The following is a 19,833-nucleotide window of genomic DNA, read 5'->3' as shown; positions in this document are numbered from 1 at the left end:
AATTAGACTGGCAGAGAAACTGCAGGAAATTGCCCATCCATATTTATCAGAATCTGAGGGATTGAGGCCAGAGAGAGCTAAGGGGGTTAAGGGTGGAAGGTCTAAGAGGAGTACTACTGGGTGATCACAGAAGTGTTACTAAGGGAAACTTTGTAGCTGGAATACCTCACAATGGGTTAAAATCCGTGCATCTGTGGTGCGTGGCATGCAAATAAGCCCAACCCAGCTCAAACATGGGGTTAAAATACCACAAAAAATAGAAGGTTTAGTAACACAGAAATCTAGCCAATCCTGCTAGTCCCTGTTTTTTTTTACCAGCTTGTGCCAGACAAGGTCCAGGCAGCCCTACTATTCTCACTAGCAGAGTAGATAGGCCCCTGACAACACAAGATGGCTGCCAGAAATACAGAAGGCAAACACAAGATGGCTGCTAGAAACACAGAAGACAAAAACAAACAGCTCTGGATGCAGCAAACCTTGTATACAGACTATGCTACTCAATTTAAGGGTAAGACCACAGTAAAACTCACAAAAAGCATAGATTAACCACTTACATACAAAAACATAACTCACATTATGAAAAAATACAGTTAAACAGACAGCAATGAAATGTAGTAAAATGCAGTTAAACAGTAATGGATTGCAGTAAATAGCAATGAAATACAGTTAAACAATAATGAAATGCAGTTAATCAGTAAATTGCTTTAAAACAGTGCAAATGTGATAAATTACACAATCACAATTACAACAGAAAAACAGCTCAAATAAAGTAGCAGTTCAGTAGAATACTGTGATCAATTATATCAGGCTACCAACAAGCAGTATCAAATGCGGCAAACTAAATGCAGTTCAACATCTAAGCACAAGCAGTAAAATTAAGTAAGAAGAGGCACAATATATATTTCTTTAAGTAGAAAGTGAGGAGACAGAAGATAATTCAAGGTTAAGAAGCTAAAGGGGTGGGCCTTCACAACTGATCACACTGTACTACTGCAATTATTTTTGGTTTTGTCCAGAATTTTTGATCAAAGAAACTGAGAATTATTTTGTTCTGTTGCTTGTAAAATTTATGGTGTTCTGGCAAATTGTTGAAGATTGTGATCACTAAATAATGGCACCCATGCGATTTTCAGATTTTGCATCCTTTGGAAAATGTTTGATAATTCAAAGCTTGTTTTATCAACATTCTAAGTAAATAAGGGAAATATCTGAGAGCTGTTTCAGATTTTTGTCAATTGTTTCTGATTTTTGAACTAAGACATTGAGAGGACAGAGGGAAGTTGCACTGTATGGTTCTGGCATCAGTGAACTGAGATAGATTTCTGGGCCATTTTTGATGAATTTATTCATTCACTTGATCTCAGGCAAATACAATACAATGCATTCAAGTGGCTGTTATTGATATATGTGTGCGTGTGTCTGTGTGTGTGAATGTGTTTGTGTGTATGTGCAAGCTCATGTGCAGGTCAAAGCTCAAAGCATTAGCAATGTAGTAGGTAGAATGAAATAATTTTAAGTGAGATGGGTAGAAAAGCTAAAGTTGTTAGTCACTGCAAATTTGTAAGTAGAGATGCAAAGAGAAATATGAGAATGATTTGTGCATTTGTATGAGTGTGGGTGTGGGGGTGGACTTTCTTAACTTAAGCTCAAGTCTCTAATATTTGAAGAGCTGGGTGTGTGGCAAAAAACAATATATTACAACTGATGCATAAGGTTTTTGTGTTATAAATACCGTAAAAAGAACGTTTTCCATTGTAACTAAATGACTATTCTGCCAAGCAAAGAGGGACTGCAAGTATTAAGGAACTAATAAAGTATAAAGTCGACAGTTTAACCATGGTGTGAGCTTCCTTACTAGATGTTAGTAAATGTGACACATTTTACCCATTTGTTCCACATTGAGCTAGATGGTGTAATACACATTTTGAAGGTTGTAGATTGACTAATGCTGTAGTTTCTGTCATTCATTTGCTTGTTGGTGTTATAGTATAGTATGGTATTCATAATGTTACAAGCCCGTTGTTACCTGTATTGCTTGGTGCTGACTGGATTGATTGCACTTTTTAAGGGGAGTGTTTAGCTTTCCTATCTGGGGCTTTGAAGTTTTGGATCTAATGTTTAAATAACTGGTATGTGGTAAAACAAGTGTAAATAACATTTAACCATGCATTTTGCTGCCTCCCACCTTATTAAAGGTAGTACAGTGTTCCATATTTGGAAGATAACAAGTTGACTTTGGCTGCAGTTTCTTTAATTATTTTGTGTATTTGTGCTATGGATGTTATGCTAATGTCAAACTATACTAAATTGTCTAAAAATGAAAAAGCATCAGCTTAAAAATTCAGTCATATGTAGCTTTAATTATCTTAGTCATTAAAACTACAACTTCTTAAAAATCATCTGCTGAGACTTGTTCACATACAGTTATAATAACATTCAGAAAATCATAAGTTCATCATTTAAAATCCCACACATCCAAAAAAATAAATCCTGGAATGGGTTATTGTGACCAGGCATTCACTTTTGAGTGATACCCATACCTCTAAACTGTTCCTAATCTTTGTGGAATGTCTCTGATTTTGCTTCAGATGTTTCTCCTGTATGTCATAATATTTTTGATTTTTCTGGTAAATCACTCATTATTACAGTTGGACAGTACTACCAATAATTAAAGCTTTATATTTCTTATTTAAAATGCATATTGATGCAAAACTTGTTCTATTAAAGTGAATTAGAGTAATATTTAAATGTTATCACCCCCATTATTTTTGGCTTGTCCAGAATTCTTGACCAAATAAGTTGAGAAGGTAGAGTGCTACACCAAAACATTCAGAACTAAATTATTTTTATTGCATTTATTTCAGCAAATCAGATACAGAGTTCATGTTGTAGCATTGCTTGTACAGTTTTTTGTCTTTCAGCTCCATTTTCCCTGGTGGGGGCTGGAATATGAATGTATTGATTTGCAGCCTCTGTAGCTTAATAGGTAGCACACTGCTCTTTGGTGCAGAGGCTGTGGGTTCTATTCACATGATAAGTATTTGGATTAAGCTTTGCAATACTGACACTGCACTGCAGCATAAAGCTTGTGCTGCACTCCTGAGTGCATTGTCCTTTTAATGAGATGTTAAACTGAGGCAAAACTGATAAACAAACACAAAACTCAAAAAATAAAGAGGGATGCCAACACACCGTGACAAGATCATTAAAACGTCCTAGCAAGTTTTAATAATAATAAAAAAAAAGTTCAGTTAAGTGCTTTTGTCCCCACCAAAGGCACTTCTTTAGAACTGAATTCAATCAAAACCAACACACTTTTAAATATTAAAAAAATAAAAAAAGAATGGCTAGTGCCAGTCATCTATAGCCACTCCATTGTAGATTGGCCTTACCCATCCTGTGGTTGATAATTATATATTACCCCTAATGAGAAAAACAGGGTTAATACCATAGATAATTTGAGGGGACTCATGCATGGGATACATTTAGGAGCTGCCTTTTTCCCTTACTAATAAAGAGGGCACTCCTGGGGCTAAATTTTCTGTTTCCCATCCATAGAGCTAAGTTGCACCTGACAATGGACGAATGGGATGAAATTTGTTTCATGTGGATGGGGAGTCTGTCTCACAGCAGTGGTATCTTCTGCAAGATGCACCTGCTGCTCTAAAGTCTTCCACTGATGTTGCAGAAGAGGTTTAGATCCCTAGACTGAGTATTTCTGATGTCATTTGTCTTGCTGATGTGCAGGAAATTCATCAGTAATGGGTTGGAGGATGCCTTGAATGCCAGATAAAGGTCACCTCTTAGCAGTCTGTATGGTTTTGAGTCAGTCCATGTAGGATGTGTTGTTTTGGCCTTGTATCTCTTGGATCTATATCACCACATCAAATGGTGATAAGTTTGAATGCCCTTTGTTCGAACCAAAAAGTCCGAAAGCCCTAAACCGCGAAGTTATGGAACATCGATTTTTTTTCCCAGGGAAAAAAAAATCGGTGGGCCGTCTTTAGGGTTTTGCTATTTCCTCCACTGTAGTACGATCTTGGAGTTGGTATATTTAAGTAGGGAGGATGTGGGGTTTGTGATTTTTTTTTTCACTGGGAAAAAAATCTCTGCTCCATTACTTTGCTGTTTAGGGCTTTTGGACTTTTAGGTTCGAACAAAGGGCATTCAAACTTGTCACCATTCAATGTGGTGATATAGACCTGTATTTCTTTAGTAAGGTATCTCTTTGGGTGTTCCAGTAGTTGCATGAGTCTGAACAGACATGCTAAAGGGGGCTTTATATTCAATGACTAGCCTAATGAGGGCTGAGTAAATGACATACCTAGATCTAGGCATAATCCCTTTGTTTATAAGCTGTGCAATATAGAAGGACTTTTACAGCAATAGATACATGTTGATCAAAAGTTGGGTCATTGACCACATAAGTTTCCAAATCCTGCACAAGTGGGTTAACTCTTAGGGGCGTATTGTCAATGTAATAATTCCCTTTGTGGATGACTTCCTAAAGGATACAATTATGCACACTTCTCTACTTAATCCTAATATATAATATGAAAGTAATTTTGTTTTGCAATTAACTTTTTATATCTTCTGTAATTTGAATCCCTTTATCCTAAAATATGTCTTTGTAAAAAAATGTTTTATCTTTTGTTCAAACTTGCTTAGTTTGTTAGTTTTGCTCTTGTTTTGTATTCTATGTAAATTCTCTGGGATTTCCCCCCCAGGCCTCCACTGAAAATGGGCCAGCCTAACCCAGTGGACTTTCCCGGTAAACAAATGTCAATAAATAAATAAATAAAAATAACATTTTTTGGCATTTAGTTTCAGTCCATGATTTTTGCATTAGTTATTTATTTGAGACAAACCTGCCTGCAGGATGGCTAAGTCATTTGGGGGATTCAATGATTGCTCCTAGCTTGCAGTCATCTGCAAATTTAGCCAGCCAGAACCCTTTGGTATTGGATTTTACTTCAGAAAAGCAGATGCCAAACAGGAGAGGTCCCAACACAGAACCCCGGGGGACTACACTGGTGACTGGTCTGTTTGTGGAGATAACTTCCCCTATTTGGTCTCTTTGTGGAGGCAACTTCCCCTATTTTGATTATATGAGTCCTATCTGTAATCCAGTTGGCAATCCAGTGGGTGACATATGGGTTTATTCCTAGTTTGTTAAACTTTTCTACTATGCCAAAGTGGGGAATTGTGTCAAAAGCTTTGGCCAAGTTTGAAGTATGCAGTGTGTACCATTTTGCCTTCATCCATTTTTTTTCTTTATTCCTTAATTTGAAAAGTGACTTTTTGAAAGAAATCTGCCTGGTTGAGTAAGTATGACCTGCCCTTGACAAATCTAACCTGAGACAAGTCCAGTGTTTGGAAGTCCTCTATGTCCTGACTGATTAATTCCATAGTAAGTCCTTCCATGGCCTTGATTATGAGGTTGGTCAGACTTATGGGTCTGTAATTGTCTGGATCTGTGGACGGTCCTCCCTTATGCAGGGGAATGACTGTAGTTCTGCATTCACTTGGTACAAAACATGTAAGGAGGCTGAGAGTGAACAGCATTGTTAGCAATGTGGCTAAATTGTGCTTCATGCCATTTAAGATTCATCCGGGGATGTTGGCGGGGCTCATCAGTGCAGTATTTTTAGCTTGTGTTAGCACTTTAGGACTGGGTCTTGTGTGATACCTGGAGTGAGCCAGTTTCAGTTATATCTTGAGGGACAGACAGAGGGGATTAGAGCTAAATTTATCATCCAGTAGGTTTGTTACATCTTCAGCTTCAACGTAGACACCATTGTTCACAATCAGCTCAAGCCATTGCTGCATTGTGCTTTTGAGATTATGAACATTAACTAAAAAATGCCTTGTGATTGTCTTTGGCCTGGGTAGCTATTTTAGCCTCAAACTTTGGCTTTGGTGGATTTTATTAAGATCATGAGTTCTTTTTCAGTGAAAAGGGCTCTAACATTCTAGGAATTAGTCTTCTTACTTTTGGGCAAAATTCTTCTCCTTTTATTACAAAGCTTGTTGATATTATTGTTCCACTATGTGAGTTTGTTTCTGGGATTTGCCCTGCACTTGTTCCTACAGCTGTTTACATGCTGATATAATTTGGTGGTGTGAATTTCTGCTAATTCAGTGGAGTTAACTGGGTTTGTTGGGGATTTCAAGCTTGCCAATATTTCACTTAGGAGTAGGTAGTTTGTCTTAAAGAAATTTCTAAAGGTACCTTGGGTGGTATGGGTCTCTGGTTTCAGTTTTATTTCAAAGGAGATTGCTTTATGGTCAGACCTAACAAGTGATAAAGATATGCAAGGGATGGTGCAAGCTGCTCCCATATTAGTAAGGACAAGCTCCAAGATGTTATTCCTCCTAGTGGGTACTCTGACTAATTGCTCCAAGGCATTTGTATTGACAAAGTTCACTAATCTCTGTGCTTGTGCACTAGTGGTGGTGTTAATTGGATAGTTTAGATCACCTGGGTAAATGTTATTGAGTTTAATACTGATTCTAGCTCCTATAGATAGGCATTGTGGCTTTCTTTTGGCATAGATGGAGTTCTACAGATAGTTAATATATGGACTTTTCTAATAGTTATTTGGACATGAAGAAGGTCTATTGCATCATGCTGCTTTACCAGCCTTGATGTGCGTCTGTTCTGGATGTAGTTTGATACATCTCCAGCATTTTTCCCCTCCTATGCAGTAGTTTGTCTAAATATGTGGAAGGCATTATAGCCCTGCACAGCTGGATTACTCTCCGACATTTTAAACCATATTTCAGGAACTACACAGACTTCAATGTCTTCCAGGGTGAGAAGGGCTTGTAGGAAGTGAAGTTTATTGTTTAGACTCCTAGCATTGATTAGTAACATCTTCATAGTTTTCTTTGCTTGTTTCATTATGAAGTAGGCTTATCAGGTTGGCATTACCTAAAAAGGCACTATGGTGATGGGCAATGCCTTTGCTAATAATAGAAACCCTAGAGGGGACTGATGCAGGCTATCTCTGGTGAAGTAGCATGGTCTGTGGATCATATCGACACCAAAAACTAAGCCAGTTATTGAAATCAGTTATTTTTTGCTCATCTCATGGAATCATCCTTGCTGAAGGTAGAATGCTGCTCAGTGCTAGTCTCATACCGGCCTTGGGCACATAGTCTGAGAGTTCCATCATGACTCTCTTCATATAATTCAGGGAGCTACACCTCACATCATTGACACTTGTAGGAAGTATGACAAAGTCATACTGGTACTTGTTGTTTTAGGACTTGAGTGCATGAACGATCTGAGAGATCTTGGCACCAGCCAATCAGCTAACCATCGCTCTTTTCTTGCTCAGCCTGATATGAGGCACATCTGTATGTCTTACAATGGAGTCACCTATGATAGCAATGTTTGGTTGGGTTGATGCCTACCTTATAGGCTCAGCATCTGTGACTTTGACACTCCTTGCACTATGTGAGGAAGAAGGTTTAATATTTTGAATGTGCTTTGTGCCTGTGTTGTGTTTTGGAGGTCTTTGAGGCTTAAGAAAGTTAATCTTTTAGAAACACAGCATATGATGGGTTATGTGTATTGTGTTGGCCTTGTAGAGGTATGATGTGTGGTGTCCTGCTGAAAATGTTGGTTTCTCAGTTTACTGTATGTGAGATTTTTGCCACCTCCAAGGATATTATATATGTACATCTCTCACACACTTTTTATGCTGTTTGAGTAATATATAATCATCAGACAGCAAGAAACGGGTCTATATTACGTGATTGAATGGTCAAATATTTGAGTACGTAATAGTCGACCTGTAATAATTGACAATTGACAATATCGAACGGAAAATAAAAAAAAGAAAACCACACCCAAACAAACCATTTAAACGCTCTACACAGGGGGGAAAGCCCCCCAGCACCCTCTACACCCCCCGCTACTTAAATATACCAACTCCGAGATCGCACTACAGTGCAGACAATGGAAACTTCCATTTCCGCACTGTACAGAGATCTCCATTGAACCATTCGACATTGTGGCATTTAGATTATTACGGGTCGACTATTACGTGTTCAAATATTTGACCATACGATCAGATAATATAGACCCCATGAAACAATTCTTACACTGTCTCAAGGTACCCATTTCAATCAGGCTGGCTGTGTTGTGAGGAAGTGCTAGTCCATGATATAGACCAGAATGACTCTGGGGTCAGGGGTAACAATAATTGTTTGTAACAGTTAACGAGAATAATAATAAATAGTATAACTTGAATAAAATTTGGATGGACTTGCTACTGCGTATTTGCATTTCAACACAAAACAACTAACCTGGAAGCCTTTTTCTGCCACCAGCATGAGCCAGTAAACTAATTTTAGTAAAAGAAAAAACACACTAAATTCACTCTTTCTCTACCTGTACCATGCCTTCTTAAATACCCCTGGGATTCCCTCTCCACCACTCATTTTGATAGCCTACACCATAGCTTCAGTGCCCTTTCTTTGAAGAAGTAGTTCAACCCATTCCAAGAGCAGTTAGTCCCTACAGGTTGCTGCCTGGCCTTCCCCCACACCTTGTCTCGCCTATTAAGGATCACCCCTTCACATCTCCCCAACATGATCCTATCCACACACATATGTTTTCAATGAGAGAAACTCTGACTCATGTTGACTGTAATATCTTTCCCTTTCATACCACACATCCTTCTGGTGACTTTGCTCTGAACTCTTTCCAAGATTCTGAAGTCTCTATCTTTATAAGGCGTCTAGAATTTCATACAAAGCTCAGGAGTATAGCATGACTATACCATTGGGGAACAGGAGCAGTACCTCTGTACTTAATGTGTCTTACTCTCCATGGATAAACACAAGCATTCTTTTCACTGTCATCACTGCCCTTTCAGTATTCACCTGTGATCCAGTCCAGGTATGGTCAATACTTGCAGATCCCACTATCACTGACCCAGCTGATGCTTTACATCAGGGTAGTTGGGAATCATGTGGAGTACTTAGAATATGTCTGTAATGACCCTTAATTGCCATATTTCTGCTCACTTGTTCCATTTTTCTAAATCTTCATTGGATTCTTCTCTTTATCCATGACTGCAGCACCTATCTTTGTTTTGTCAGCAAAGAGACAGATGCTGTCCTGTGTATTCTCCCAAATATTTTCTGAATCAAACATATCGAATAGAACTGGCATCAGAACCAGTCACAGACCCTGCAGAACTCTTCGACTCACTTCTAGTATTGGTAGCATCATCCCTGCCACTAGAACCTCTGTGTTGCATCCTTAAACCATGCGACAGCTGACTTTCTTTTTTTTTTCTCTTTTTTCTGTCCTATCCCACTACAGATTCTCTAGCAGAACCTAGTCAAATGGAAGAGACCTAGCCAAATAGGCCATAAATTACAGAAAGTCAGTGTTATATTGCACTTATTCATAAAACTTGATTAGGTTTGACTTAAAGATGATTTTGATCAAGCATCCCATGTTGGTTGTTATCCAGAACAGTATTGTTAGGCTAATAGATGTATAGTTTCCTAGATTTGTCTCACTCCCTCTTCCTTTTTACAAAAAAAAAAAAAAAAAAAAAAAATATATATATATATATATATATATATCACTTTTGCTGACTTCCAATCCTTATGCACTTCTGACCAGGGATTATGCTGAAGATCTACATCAGGGCTCTTTCAGCACACTGACCAGACTCTTAACAACCCCAGGGAGGCAGCTCAGCTACTGTCACTACCTTACCCTTACTTAGGGCTACCAGTTCCCCTCCAACTCCTCCTTCACTGTCTTGGTGTAGCACCACACTACTCTGCCACTCTGTCCTACCTCCCCAAAAGACTTCCCTTGTCAAGACTGACATGAAGTATTCATTCAGTACAGTTTTTCTCATTGTTTGTGACCTCCCTGTTATTACTGGGCAGCCATACTACAATTCTGTTATTACTGGACAGCCATACGACAATTCTGTTATTACTGGACAGCCATACGACAATTCTGTTATTACTGGGCAGCCATACTACAATTCTGTTATTACTGGACAGCCATACGACAATTCTGTTATTACTGGACAGCCATACTACAATTCTGTTATGACTGGACAGCCATACGACAATTCTGTTATTACTGGACAGCCATACGACAATTCTGTTATTACTGGACAGCCATACTACAATTCTGTTATTACTGGACAGCTATACTATAATTCTGTTATTACTGGACAGCCATACTACAATTCTGTTATTACTGGACAGCCATACATCAATTCTGTTATTACTGTACAGCCATACTACAATTCTGTTATGACTGGACAGCCATACTACAGTTCTGTTATTACTGGGCAGCCATACTACAATTCTGTTATTACTGGACAGCCATACGACAATTCTGTTATTACTGGGCAGCCATACTACAATTCTGTTATTACTGGACAGCCATACTACAATTCTATTATTACTGGACAGCCATACGACAATTCTGTTATGACTGGACATCCATATGACAATTCTGTTATGACTGGACAGCCATACGACAATTCTGTTATTACTGGACAGCCATACTACAATTCTGTTATGACTGGACAGCCATACTACAATTCTGTTATTACTGGACAGCCATACGACAATTCTGTTATGACTGGACATCCATACGACAATTCTGTTATGACTGGACAGCCATACGACAATTCTGTTATTACTGGACAGCCATACTACAATTCTGTTATGACTGGACAGCCATACTACAATTCTGTTATTACTGGACAGCCATACTACAATTCTGTTATTACTGGACAGCCATACTACAATTCTGTTATTACTGGACAGCCATACGACAATTCTGTTATTACTGGACAGCCATACGACAATTCTGTTATTACTGGACAGCCATACTACAATTCTGTTATTACTGGACAGCCATACTACAGTTCTGTTATTACTGGACAGCCATACTACAATTCTGTTATTACTGGACAGCCATACGACAATTCTGTTATTACTGGGCAGCCATACTACAATTCTGTTATTACTGGACAGCCATATGACAATTCTGTTATGACTGGACAGCCATACTACAATTCTCTCATCATCTTTCTGTGATAAACACAAATAAGCTTTTGTTCCCATTCTTTATTCCTTCTACTAACTCTTGTTTGACTTGTGCTTTTGCTACTCTTGCATTCTTTGTTGCCTTTTTACTAGCTCATACTGTGCCTCCTTCCCCTCTTTATCTCTTCAATCTAGCTCTTGTCTACCTTATATTTTGACCTAATCCCCATACTCAGATTCCTAAGTAGTTAAATTGCCTTTTCATTGTTTTCACTTTTCACCTCTTCCTCACAGCCTTGCATGTAGCCCTGAGTACTCCTTTCCTGACACCTTCCCATAGCTTATTCAAATGTTCACTTTTTAGTTAGCCTCTAGATTCTTCGTTTTGATCTTGTGCCTCATTGTAAAACTTTCCTCTAAAATCTGACATGACCACTTTATCTTATGTTCCTGTCATTTCTGTTCCACTGTAAACCACAACGTGTCATGATTATTACTGAGTTAATGGTGGCTTCATCTGGACATCCTGAAGCCCTTTACATTGGTGAGGGTCATATCCAGAATTCTGTCCTTTCTTGTACAGGTTCGTACTATCTAGCTGAACCTCTGATGATTTAATATTTCAGTTACCATCCTGTCTCTCATTAGTCTGGAGCTCAGAATGTTTCACCTTGCTTCTTGTCAGTTCAGATGCCATTTAACTGTAACCATCTTTTCCTTCCCCTTGTGACGTTCCTTTATCCTGTCTAATCACCCTTCTCCACAAACTGTTTGAGAGCAGAAGCACATTATAATTTCAACAGCATTACCCTTTTGTCTGCTTAAACCAAAATATTGCTTTCTCTTGGGCCTGACCCTGTTCACTCACTTATCACTTCATGGTGTGGTATTCATTTTCTTCTGACATTGCATTAGGTGGCATCATTTATGGAAATTATTTCACTTTCATCCCCCTTACACTGTCATTCCTAAACAGTCAGTACCCTGGCATTCTCATGTTCAACTCCTTCAGTGTCATTCCTGAAAAATCAATATGCTGATATTTCCATTGTTCAACCCTCACAATGTCACTCCTAAACAGTCAGTACCATGGCATTTCCATGTTCAACCCCCTCAGTGCCACTCCTGAATGGTCAGTATCCTGCCATTTCCATGTTTAAACCATTATTGTCATTTCTGAACAGCTAATGCACTGACATTTCCATGTTCAGCTCCCCCTGTCATTGGCCCATATTTCTGTGATGGTAAAAATGTCCAACCTCCCCTCCTTTATCATTGCTTGCAGCTCAATATCTCAACTTGACTTCTTGCATCGCACTTTAGCGTTACCCCACCATGAACTATGCTTGCTCCTCAAATAGCGTTTTGGTCCATTTTTTCCTTCTGCCTACTGCCCAAATATCTATCAATATATTCTTCTTCTGAGACACACCCACCCTTTCTTCCATTTTAAAGTTACACTGTTTGAAACAGTCATTTCCTGGCCACATCTGAGCACTACGGCAATGCACCTTTGGGCTTAGATGGAGCAGGCTGTCCATAACTTTGGACTAGGTTGTCTGCCTGTTGTCTACCAGCTATAAACTTTTGACCATTGTTCACTGCCACAGCTACTATAATCAACCCTATAAAACCTCTATCTGCTAACTGCTGGTACAGGTAGCGATTCTAAAAGGCGTACTTTGAACTCTGTATCTTGACATTTCCCTGACATTCCTCTGACAGTAATTGCTACCTCTTTAGCTGTCATCCCTGGCAGGCTAATGATGCCTACATGCACCACAACATACATCAATACCCCTCCTTTTGTGAGCATCTCCTATAGAGTACAAAGGCTAGGAACTGAGACCATTTTCACTGTAACTTTGCCACTCTTGATAAGACTCTTAACCCTGTTTTTGACTAAGTATGCAGTCACCAAAAGATTTGTCTCTCTCTCTGTCTCTTTCTCTGTCTCCCCACATACTCATAGGTTCATATGTGTCTACTAGACGAATGACTACAAGGGCTTTTTTAAGCCTAGCTATGCATCCCAAATCTCTGACAAGTTCTGGTACACTTGATAAGTGTAAGCAGGGACTTTGGAGATGAAACATTTACAGGTTGTCTGTGTCCAGTAGAGATAGGTGTCAAGCCAGGGATGAATTTCCTGTACCCCATCCAATTGTCCAAGTTACACTTGAATTGAGTTAGGGAGGAACTTTACTTCACAAGGATGGGGAGGCTGTTTCAGAGACAGGATAGTCTCTGGGATACATACCTGTCTGTCCAGCAGGTCCTATTTATATCACAAGCAAGGTTTAAGTCTTTAGAATGAGTAATTCTGGTGCTGTTTGTTTTGCTGATATGCAGGAAGTCCTTCAGAGTGGGGTCTGACAGTGACCTGCATGCCCTCAATAGCCTGTAGAAGATACAATACAGGGATAGGGCCTTGAGGCAGTCTACAGAGGATGTTTTACTTATTCCCTGTATATCTTTAGCGAGGAACCTCTGCAGATTTTCTATTTGTTATATATACCTGGTTAGGTACATACCAAAGGGGGCATTGTGCTAATTGATAGGTCTGATGAATGCTGAATACAGTGGAACAATAACTTCCTTGGACCTATATGCCATGCCTTTGTTTATAAGTTGCACAACGTAAAATTTTATTTATTTAACATTTTGTTAACTGGGGAAGTCTGACTTGGAACAAAGCCAATTTTCAGTGGAGGCCCGGGGAGAAATACTCCAGATGTATGTCTTTGTAACGTGGAAGGAAACCGGAACACCTGGAGGAAACCCACATGAATGCAGGGAGGACATGCAGACTCTACATAGAAGGTACCCCAGCTGAGAATCGAACAGGATGACCTCTTTCTGTGAGGCGACAATGCTATTGCTGCACCACTGCACCGTGAATGATTTCCTCACTACTGTAGTCAAAGTCTAGATTACTGTCTATGTGTATCCCCAAGTCCCTGACTACTGGGTCAACTCTAAGGGGTGTGTTGTCAATATGATAGTTACCAGGGGTGGATGACTTCCCCAAAGGATATTATTATACATTTCTTGGCATTTAGTTTCAGTCCATGGCTCAGACACCAGTTGTTTGTCTGTGTCAGCCCTTCCTGGAGAACGTTTGTGTCTGTGTGGAATTCAGTGACAGCTCCTAATTTGCAATTTTCTGCAGATTTAGTCAGACAGAGACCATTGACATTTGCCTTGACTTCAGAGAAGTAAATGCCAAAAAGTAGTGGTCCAAGGACTGATCCCTGAGGGACTCCACTTGTGACTGGCCTTTTTGTGGAGGCAGACTCCCCAGTTTTAACTTTCTGGATCCTGTCTGTGAGCCTGTTGGCTATACGCTGGGTGACATACAAGTTTGTACCAGCCTCTTGAGTTTGTCAACAATGCTTGAGTGGGGTATTGTGTCAAATGCCTTGGCCAGGTCAAGGTAGAAAGCATGACCCATCTTGGCCTCACCCATTGCTTTGGTGACCTTTTCAAAGAAGTTCACCAGGTTGAGTAGACATGACCTGCCCTTGGTGAAACCAAACTGGGTTGGGTCCGGTGTCTGGAGGTTTGCTGTATCATTATTGATCATTTCCATGATAATTCTTTCCATGGCTTTGCATATGAGACTACTGAGACTTATGGGTCTGTAGTTTTCAAAGTCTGTAGATGGCACACCTTTGGGCAGAGAGATGATTGTTGCTGTTCTCCATTCATTAGGCACAGAGCCTGTTTGGAGACTACAGTTAAATAGCAATTCCAGAGGGCCTGATAGGTCATGTTTCATGCTATTTAGAAGGTATCCTGGGATATTGTCTGATCCCATTGATGCCATCTCCTCCACTTCCTGCCTCATGTATCTACCCCTTCTTGCTGTAGCCTTCCCTGTGCATCTACACTTCCTGCCCACTTCCATGTGCTGGATCTTATCCCTTTTCCAGTCCTTCTGTACCAGTCCTACAAATCCTAGCCATGACACTGCGCTTTTAGCTTTCTGTTTCTCCCTTTCATTGCCTACTTGCCTCCTGCTCCCCCTTGTAGTGTAGTCTTTAGCATGACTACCTCTGGTCCTGTCCCCCCTTCATCAGTTATTACTACTATCTGACCCTAGCCTTGGATTGATTCTCTTTGGCATCACTTTTATGGCTGCTGCTCATCCCTTCTCTCTTTACCTTATTGGATACAATCTCATTTGCCTCCGATCTGCACTCCTTTGATTATGTCTGCCCTTGCCCTCCTTGTCTCTATCTTTGCTCATCCCTTCTCTCTTTATCTTATTGGGTACAATCTAATTTGCCTCTGATCTGCACTCCTTTGATTATGTCCGCCCTTGCCCTCCTTGTCTCTATCTTTTTTCAATGGATGTTTTCTCAAGCCATCCTGACTTCTGGCCTCTGTTGCCTTTTCCTCTCCTATCCTGTCCCACTCTGCCTATATTTTACATTTCTAACCCCCTTATTCTCCCATAGAGCTCATCTATTTTGCCGATGATTCATACCCACCATCTCCCATTCCAAAGCTCCCAGAATCAAAGGCCTTCCTCACGTCTTTACCACCCTGCCCACCTGTGCCCTTTCATCCAGTATGTGCTCTTCCTTTCATCTGGTCAACTTCTGGATGGAATTCCTCTGTTTTCCTTTTCTATTTTTTCCTTAGACACACACACACACACACACACACACACACACACACACACACACACACACACACACACACACACAAACACACACCACCTAGCTAGGATTTTCTATCTGAAATATTATTCCTGACCTGCACAATATAAAAAATCATAGGATCATAGAATCATAGGAGGTTACTAGGGCCCTTACAAGCCTAGCCAAGTTCAGCCCATGATCCCAAGGGTGTCTATTTCAAGCAGACAGTAAAACTGGCACCTATTGCCCCTGTCCAAGAGGGACACAGGTGGAACCCCCAGGGCAAATTTCTAGTTACCCATCCAGTTGTCCCACAGAGCTACACAAGTCAGCAGTTAATAGGTGCTTAAGAGTAACAGCCAAGCAATTAGCAGTTAATCATCAACAATATAGTATTCAGTAATAATGACAAATATACACCAGCAGTTCTGTTATAAATGATGTATCCTGAGTAATAGCTTCATGATATTGATCGTGAAGGTAGCAGCCATGGATCAAGCAACTGCCCTCTGGTTATCATTGATAATGCATTGATATCATCAGTGTAGCACACACTCTTAGCACATATAAAATTGCCTGCCATAGGACAGGAAGTGCAGGAGACGGTATGTGACTATACCTCCTGACTTCATGTCTAGCTTCTTTGAAGTAGGCTGTCTATGGTAAGCTGTTCCTTCTCTCCCTTGTTACGACTCTGATGACATGTCTAATTCTGAGCTTGGGCTACAGTTGTCATAGTTATATGTCCATATGTGGCAGGAATCTGGCTCTGCACACTACCACACGTGAGAGAGCTTATGTGTGAATGTGTGTATGTGCATATGTGTGCATTTATGTGTGTGTATGTGTATATGTATGTGTGAGAGAGAGAGTCTGACTTTCATGAGCAACTGTTTAAGACAGAGAAAGAATGACTACATTTACTGATATAGACACTTCTCTGGTTTTCGAAACAGTTTGCACTTGAGGCAAGACACTCCACTAAAATCTAAGTATTTATAGAATTAGTGAGCACTCTATAAAAATTTTGAGACCCTTCAGTGTGAGTTCCAAAACTCTGCAAAAGTAAGTGTGATTCTTGGAATATTCCAGCAAAGTATGAAACTTACTATTACATCTAAAAGGAGATTTTGCAGGGGGCAAGCCCCCTGCACCTCTTGATGTAGGGTACTTAGATATATATATATATATATATATATATATATATATATATATATATATATATATATATATATATATATATATACATACACTAATGCCAACATGTTTGTACCTTGGAAAAGATGGACGTGCTCTAAGATACAACAATTTTGGAGTTAGTAGTTATTTGAAATTTTCCTTACATTATCACTGTTTGAAGGATCACACTTAAGGTCTTTGAACATACAATGAGAATGCAAGGTAGTGACACTCGGCACATTGTTTTGTCACAAGTGCATACTGATTTAGAATCTGATGGACTATTTTCTTTTTTTCCAGTGTCACTCTCCTTTCGACTGCTGGGCAGGAGACATTAGTATATTATACTAATGAAGGTTTTCATTAATGTAAAATAATTCTTCCAGGGAACATCTATTTGTTAATATCACTGTAATTTGATAATCACAACTCTGACTTTTAAGACCTAAGTGGAAGTGAATATACCTGTGCCAGAGTAGGGCTGCTACTTTAATACAAGGAGAGGGCATCATGATAAAATTCATCATACTTTTTTAAATGGTAGGGCAACTGACAGATTGCTCACAAACAACTCATTCTGTATTATTCAAGTTCATGCTATACAGTTATTGTTATAAATCTGAGCTGGTTGTTTTTTATTTCTAGCTTATTGTGTGTCAGTAAACATAAAAAAAGATGACATGTATATTCAGATGTAATAAAAATAAAACTTAAAGTAGTAGTTTATTGTGGTCGTTATAGAAGTCAAATTGTTTAAATGATCTAAAGAAGAGACCTGCAGTTTAAAGAAAGTTGTCATTACTTCATAAAGACCCATTTTGAGTTATAATTTAACTGTCAGTGGGATACATCTATTTGTGGTAGAAAATTGATGGCTTTCTGATGGCTAAGAGAGCAACAAATAAATTGTCTTGCAATTTCTTGCACAGCTGAGAGAACTAGAGAAAAAAAGATACCCACAGAGAAAGAGACAGATGGGAAGCAGAAAGTTTTTTATCTGGGTCATTATCACCATAGTGAGCACAGACTATAAAAACTGAGAGGACTAGGCCAGATGGTTGCTCTTCTGCAAATTATTAGGTTGGTGTTCAACTTTATTCAGAATCAGAACCCATGGATACTAACATAGTTTCTGTCCTAAATGTGTGAGTGAAACTTTATTTTAAGTGCTTACAGACTCTAAGCACTGTGCTTTCATAAAAAGTGAAATAAATGCTAAGGATAGATAGATAGATAGATAGATAGATAGATAGATAGATAGATAGATAGATAGATAGATAGATAGATAGATAGATGAATAAATAAATAAATGCAGGTATAAGAAAATGAATAAAATCAGTATTAGAAACAATCAACTTTGGCAATTATTTAACAATATTATCAGCTAGCCATATGATAAAAAAGGCCTTACAGAATCTGTGATATGAATGAAATCAACATTAAAAACAATTGATTTTAACAATTATTTAACATTATCAGCTAAACGTGAGAAATAGGCCTTATAGAATATGTTGCTGTTTAGCATAACACTGAAGCCTAAATGACTAAAAATCATAAAACAGAAGCCAAAATCCTGAAAGTTACAAAAGGCTGAAACCTACAATCCTACAAAAATACATACATGAAGGTGAATGCAAAACATAACATTAACACATTAAATGAAAATAAATAGTGGGCCAGATTGAATTATGCCTACACTAAGTGTACAAGATATGTATTCAGGAACATCCCTAGCACATTTGTTGTGCTTTCTAGTCACTCAGAAAGATTACACTAATTGTATATGTAGTCTACACTTTGTGGTAACCTTTATGAATCCCTGTAGTAGGAAAACTAAAATTAGGAGGAAGAAGGTGCGAGTTAGGCCTGTATTGTCTACTCACTCAGAACTATGCACACTTAGTGTAGACTTAGTGTACACTTAGTGTAAGTGTTATTGAATCCTGGGGAGTGTTTTTTTTTAACTCCTCTGTCCTTCATTATTGCTGGCCTGACCCTAGTGTCCTGTCCACACTGGGTCTACCAGATAACTCCTTGTCTTCACAGTATTGCTGGGGCTAGTAATGGATCCTTAGGCTTCCAGTGGCTTGTAAAATTGAAACATCGATCTGGGGGGGGGGATCCTGTATGACCTACCCATTTCCACCCTCCCTTGTGGTAAAGTGATATGGTCTGGGTGGGCATGCAGTATGACCAAGTGGCATACTGTCCCACCTCCATAGCAGTGCAGCCAGGCCCCCTATCCATCCTTTCAAACACTCCCACTTCTAGTGACATCCCTGGCCTCGATCAAGTATTGTTGTAAGGAGATGCCCATGCACTACCCTCTCCTGGATTAGGCACACCCAACTCTTTCCCAGAAACTCTGTCAGTTGCCCGAGCCACTAATCAGACCTGGGTCACCTGGGTTGTAGTCAGGGCTTTATCCCTCTATGCCACTGAAGCCATCAAAGTAGTTTTTTTGCAAGGGGTGCGGTAATCTCCCAGTACCTTCCACTTTATAGCTGTGCTACTCAGTCCACATCCTCCAAACATAATTCTAAATCTAAGCTTGCACAACTCAGGGGGTGGGCATAGATATTCATAAACATTGTGCGCAATCCCTTAATGGAGTCTCTCGCAGTGTTTCTGGTCCTCAGTTCTGATACGAGCATGAATCATAAAGCAGAATCAAACCAGTGTCAGAACTGCAAACAAGCAGTATTTCTTTATAGCCCAAATAGTTTGAAGTTTGTGTTTTCTGAAAAGATTGACAAATATTAATACTGCTTTATAGGGCAAAAAAAGCATTTACTGTTTATATTTCTTCAAAGGAAGTATTATATGAGGCTTTTGCCACATGTGAACACCCACAGTAAGAATGTGCTTGTACAAGTGAACTTTAATACATCATCTACACTGAACAGAACATTCGTTACAAAGTTTCTAGACACTTCCTCTGGGGGAATGGTGGCACAGG

This window comes from Protopterus annectens, chromosome 17.part0 (assembly GCF_019279795.1).
Source record: "Protopterus annectens isolate FY-2018-M chromosome 17.part0, PAN1.0, whole genome shotgun sequence".
Lineage (NCBI taxonomy): Eukaryota > Metazoa > Chordata > Ceratodontiformes > Protopteridae > Protopterus > Protopterus annectens.
This window is presented reverse-complemented; position numbering follows the sequence as displayed.